This window comes from Bufo bufo, chromosome 6 (genome assembly GCF_905171765.1).
Source record: "Bufo bufo chromosome 6, aBufBuf1.1, whole genome shotgun sequence".
NCBI lineage: Eukaryota > Metazoa > Chordata > Amphibia > Anura > Bufonidae > Bufo > Bufo bufo.
In genome coordinates this window covers 238,211,982-238,218,276 of record NC_053394.1, presented here as the reverse complement: position 1 = coordinate 238,218,276, position 6,295 = coordinate 238,211,982, and the positions used below count along the sequence as shown (strand labels likewise).

The 6,295-nt window shown below is 41.7% G+C and overlaps 1 long non-coding RNA gene across 1 annotated transcript; it reads left to right on the top strand.

Moving 5' to 3' along the window:
* The first annotated feature begins 615 nt into the window (after window positions 1-615).
* LOC121003677 lies at window positions 616-5,393 on the top strand. Its single transcript, XR_005779578.1, has 4 exons — window positions 616-771; window positions 3,942-3,986; window positions 4,114-4,164; window positions 5,247-5,393. It is a non-coding gene; the product is annotated as an uncharacterized LOC121003677 (long non-coding RNA).
* Window positions 5,394-6,295: the final 902 nt, after the last annotated feature.

The following is a 6,295-nucleotide window of genomic DNA, read 5'->3' as shown; positions in this document are numbered from 1 at the left end:
AATGCAAGACACCCTACGAGACCACCCATCTCCCATGCTACAGTTAGCAAACTGCTTGGTAAGTTTCGTGAAACTGGTTCACGTGAAACTGGTTCAGTGAAACTGGTTCACTGTTATTTTACAGTGACTACCTGCCAAATTTCATAGACCCTCTTGTCTATTTAGAGAACCCTGGCACAGGAAGCCTTTCCGGTATTTATCAGAAGTGCCAGGACAGTTATGGTGACTGAGTTTTTATGTAAATTATTTCACATTTGGACACATTTACTTCAACAGACACTACAATTATAACTAAACCAGTTGTCAATCCCAGAAAGACCTAAAAGAAAATGTTTAGCAGACAAAATCTTTGTCATTTATTGGTACTTCCGTATGTAATTATATGTTATCTTGTCTCATTAAAAACTGCTTGGGCTATTTGCACATAATTATATTACATTTTCAACATTGCAGGCATGACAGACAGAAGCATCAAAGACACCACCCTGCTTTTCAGGAACAAAAATTAAATGCAAATATAACATTACCCAATGCTAATGATTTCTGAGTAACAGATTAAGCTGATAATTATATTTCTCAACTGGTTTCTTGTCTCTCTCTCGCATATAAAAACCACAGAGCTGGAAGACACCAAACATTCAACCGGAAAAACCCTTTGTATTTAGCTATCTTCTAGATTGGACGTATCAAGCTCTTCAAGAACTATGTCTGGAGTGAAGGGACAGAAGAAATGCCCAGAGCCTTGCCCACCACCCCAAAAGTGCCAGGATCGTAAGTGCCTTATTTGAAGCCATGTCTTAATTTTATTAACTTTATAAAGTCACTAACAATTATATGTTGTGAATCTTCTGAGAGAAGAGAAGCAGAAGTATAGGCTAACCCATATCTTTAAGTTGAAGTATTCGTGTCCGTAATCATCCTGCTTTAAAAGAACACTCAGAGCGAGCAATAAGAAAATGCACAATGTTTCAGCTCAGAGTTCATTCTGAATGCAAAGAACTTTGGCATCAGTTAATCAGTTTAGAGGACATGCCAGCGCAAATTGCAGTATAATCTGCATGCAGCATGTTATAGAGCAGGAGGAGTTGAGCATGATGATTAGTATAACTTGTAATCTCTATATTTATATCTCTGTTATTTCTAACTTAAAAGGGGAGAACTGAACCTGGATATATCCCCATTTCCACCCCTCCGGCCCTTCTGACATGCGCATAAGAGCATTTCATTCTTCGATGCTCTTCCTTGCCGTGGGCTGTATTGCGCAGGGCAAAGGCTTTTTTGTTTGTATTTTTACACTGCTAAGCAGATGCTTCCACCTAGCAGTGTTCCCAGTGACGTCACCAGCACTGATGGACAAGCTTTAGCGCTGCCCTAGCCTTTTTACAGGTTAGGGAAGTGCTAAAGCCAGCCCTTTAGTGCCGGTGACATCACCGGGCTCACTGCTAGGCAGAAGCCTCTGCCTAGCTTTCCCCATGGAAAGCCCGGTACGTCACCAGATCTCCAAAAAAAAGCCTTTGTCCTGCGCGATTCAGCCCTGGGCAAAGGAGAGCATTGAAGCATGATTTGATACATATGCAAATTAACCTGAGATGAGTCCTGTCCCTGACTCATCTCACGTACAGGACTCATCTCAGGTTAATTTGCATATGTATCAAATCGGTTTTTTTACACAATAAAAGCACACAGAGCTATGGGGACTGGGTATTGCGGATGTGCTAGCTGCCATCTAGCAACCCCTGTCCTCAGCTCTATACCCAAAATGCCGGTGACAGGTTCCCTTTAAGTTAGAAAGAGCAAAAAAGGATACTGGCCGTGTGTGGAAGGTCTGGCCCTCAACAGTCCTATCGTTGTCTGTGATACAGACAAGAATAGGACATGTTTTTTTTTTTTTGCGCGACCGCTGATTGGAAGTAGGGATGCAGAAACCACATGGAGTGCTGTCCGCATCGTTTGCAGCCCCATTCAAGTGAATGGGTCCGCATCCAAACCACAAAAAAATTGGCTCAGATGTGGACTCAAATAACGTTCAAGTGCATGAGGCCTTATACTGAATCTTTTCCCACAAAACTATACATCCATCTGCTCAGCTTCTCCTGATCTATAACATGCTGCCACAAAATATATCTACAGTCTGATGTAAGTGGTCCCTAATGACAACACGACCTAACAGGGGTGTAACTATATGAGTCGCAGCAGTCCCAATTGTGACCAGGCCCCCTTTGCCAGTGACGCACTGCCAACACACAAGCGGGGCGATGATGTAATCATCATCGCACCGCATAAGATGGACAGCGTACTGCTCTGGACTCAGGCTGGAAAAGGCCTGCACCGCTTCAATGACAGCAGCATGTAAGTAAGTATATATGTTTATTGTTTTTTATTTGGCACCATGATGTTGGGGTACCATGCTTTGGGACACCATTTGGGGAGTAGCACTATGGGAGCATCTACTGGGGGCAGTAAATAGCGGCATTTTTTTGTGGAACACATAAAGGGGCATATTATTGTACTGACCCACATTATGAGGGGACTATGGGGACATTTACTCTACTGGGGGCACTAAGAGGGGGCATTTTTGTACTGGCACACAGAGGGGGTATTTCTTTACACTGGCACGCATTATAAGGGAGCATTTTTTGCACTGTCACACATTATAAGGAGGTTTTTCATATTAGTGCATATTATACAAATTTTTTTTTTGTACTGGCACACATTGTAAGGGGGGTATTTTTTTGTACTGGCACATATTGTAATGGGGTATTTTATGCACTGGTGCACATTAGAAGACCTCCTGCACACGACCGTAGGTGTCCCGTTGTCGTATTGCGGACCGCATTTGCGGATCCGCAATACACGGGCACTGTTCTGTGTGCATTCCACATCACGGATGCGGACCCATTCACTTCAATGGGTCCGCAAATCCGGAGATGCGGAATGGTGCGGAAAGGGAAGCACGGAACTGAACCCTACGGAAGCACTACGTAGTGCTTCTGTGGGGTTTCGTCCCGTACTTCCGTTCTGCAAAAAGATAGAACATGTCCTATCTTTTTGTGGAACGGGTAGATAGCGGACCCATTAAAGTGAATGGGTCTGCGATCCGCTGCAGCTGCCCCACGGTCAGTGTTCGTGGTATTTTTTGTACTTGTATTTGCAGGGGCATTATCTGTTTCTGCAGTATAGTATTGGGGAGCACAGTGGGCACAGTATTGAGGATTGCAGAATGGGGTGTTCAGAAGGTGGGAGGATAATGGAAAAGTAGGAAACTAACATGACAGAAACTAACAGGAAGCTGACATGCAGAAACAAGAAATGGCTGAAAGAAACCATTATAGCAGTGTAGTGTGAATGGAAAAGATGATGAAAGAGAACATCTATGTTACATCAGAGGAGATGACACTGGATATAAGAAGTACAGTATGCATGTGGTGCTGTATTCTTCTGTATGTTTTGTAGCACTGTATGTAACATTTTCCAAGTATGTCTCTAACAGTAGGACTGGAGGGAAGGGGTTAGTTTGAGAATTTGGTATACGGGGTGCTGTTTTAATTTTTGCCTCAGACAGCAGAAAGGCTTGGTGCACCCCTGCCACAAAGCACTGAGGGAAGAGAGACCCCAGCTTCCCTCTTGCTCAACGGCCCATGAACCTTTAGCTATGCCTTTACTACTAAACCATTGTATATGTAAAAAATACATCAAAATGCAAATGTGAAATGAACCATTGAAAACATAAATAATTGTCAGCTTTAAATGAAGCCACCTGAGATAATTTGCTCAGCTGGTGCTTGAGAAGAATCTAACTGTAGGGAATTAAAACATCTAACCAAAAAGAAATGCCGTATTCTTGAAGAAAATGTAAAATAAAAAATGAAACATCACTACATACATCGTGCATGATTTTCCTCTTTCCTTTTCAGACTATAATAATATTTTTTTTCTTTCAGCTTGCAAGCAAGTGTGCCCTGAGCCAAAATGTCCTCCTCCACAAGGTAAAACCATACACTGAATATTTTCAGCCCTATAGTAGAAGCATTATTTGTCTAAAAAATAAGGATAATAGTCTTATTTATCTAAATTCTGTGTAAGCTGTGTAAACTTTATTTTGTACAATTTCAGTGTGTGTACCAGTGCCTGTGTGCCCTGAACCGAAATGTCCTCCTCCTCAAGGTAAACCATTAAGCAAATATATTCCTAATAGTTTTATGTGAGCATTTTTTTTTTAATTTCTGTTATATACAGTAATTTTAGCCAAATTATAAAATATACTTAGATTGTAGCTCTCCACAGAACATGCTTTTATTTAATTTAGCTTTTATATCATCAATTCATAGTTAGCATTAGGGACATTAAATGATTAAGGACTGCCCACGTAAAGATAAGGTCCAAATCCTTAAAGGGGTTATCCAACTTTAAACTTTTTAGCAGACCCTTTTAGAGTGGCTGGACCTGTGGTGGTATTCATACATGCCTGGTCCCCACCTTGGGTTCTGGCTCCATTGCTCCAGGGCTGCCTCTGCATATCCTGGGTCTCAACATGCTGTTGACAGGGCCACACGTAATCACTGCAGCCAATCATTGGCCACAACGAAAGTGTGACATGTCACAACTGTGGTCAGTGATTGTCTGTAACAGTCACATATGGCCTCGTCAACAGGATGGCCATGTTGCTCCTCTGGGTATAATGGGCTGTCCAGCAGTTGGAAGTTTCTTACAAAAGGCTGTTAATGGGTTGAAAACAATGTAAGAAGTAATATTCACCACCCCCTCCTATTATTTGAAGCTTCCTGAGTTCCTAATTTCTCCTTCCTGGTTCCCCTTGGCATGCACACTGTTTATCCAATAACTGAATAAAATGGGGCTCCACTGCGACTACTGATTGCCTGAGCGGGACCAGGAAGGAGAGACCAGTGGGAATCTGGGATACCCAGTAAGCATTGTAAGGAGTGCCTGGTGATTGGTGAGAATTGCTTCTTTTATTTTATTTAACCCAGTCTGAGCCTTTTGTAATAAATTTTCAACTCCTAGGCAACCCCTTTAAAACTATTCCATTGTTTTCAGTGTCCAGTAACAGTTGAGTTTGGAAAGACAGTTGAAAACTATGGTTAGGACCATCATCAAGTTTATAGCCTTAAGTCATGTACTTTGATTAATAATACACAACCTGAACCTCTTTGTATAAAAGTAAAGCAATGATATATGTAAGTTTATTATATATTTTACTGATAACATTTCTCTCTTATCTTCAATAGTGCAATGTAAACCAGTCCCACAATGTCAGCAACAACACGGAAAGTAATGCATGAAGGATGAAAGATAGAAATGCCACAAGATATATACATAATATGAAGAGCCTCTCTGAATGGCAATAATATATTATTAAAGGCTATGCAAAAATATGAATTGCTTATTGATTTTTTTAAACTCACTACATGTTAAGCATACATGATTTCATAATATCATTAAAGTTGGACAGTTGAATAACTGTATGAAAGACTTATGGTCTGAACATGTGCCTAAACAATGGAAGAGAAGGGGGCCAGTTATCAAAATAGTGTAACACCTGTAGGTAAGGACAGACACGGACAGTGAGCCCTAACCTAGAACCCAGCCCACTTTCCCTACCTACTTGCACTGCAAGCCCTAGGTAGCAAGTGATCGAAAGCCCTCATACTACTTATACAGAAAAACACCAAGAGACAAAACAGGGTCATACGTACAGTGGAGTGCCCAGGGTGTTTGGCACCCGGAGCAGGTCATTTCTCTGGCACCCCCCCCCCCCCCCCCCCAATAATTGACTACATACCTCTTACATCCAGGGACATCTCCTGTCATGTAGACCTTCTCTTTCCTCTTCTCCTCTGTTAGACCGCCATGAGAAAAAATTCTTTCAGCCGCATCTTGTCTCTACAGAGTTTGTAACACAGACATGTTGGTGTCCCCACAGTGTCATCCTGCTGCCACCCCCAATACCTGTGCCCGTTGTGCTCCCCAATGTCCCAGGTACTATACTGCTGAAAAAATAGTGACCCTAATAGACATAATTGGAGTCCTTTATCAAACTGGTGTAAAGTAGAACTGGATTTCCAAAAGAGCTGTCAAAAATGAAAGGTGGAATCTGATTGGCTGCTATGGGCAACTAAGCCAGTTCTACTTTACACCAGTTTGATAAATGACCCCAAATGTTCCTATAGTGTCTACAGCAGCTATAATGTCTCCTAGAGTGCCCCCAGTAATAATAATAATAATAATAATAATAACAACACCCTATATTGTGCTCCAGGTAATAATCCCTCTATAG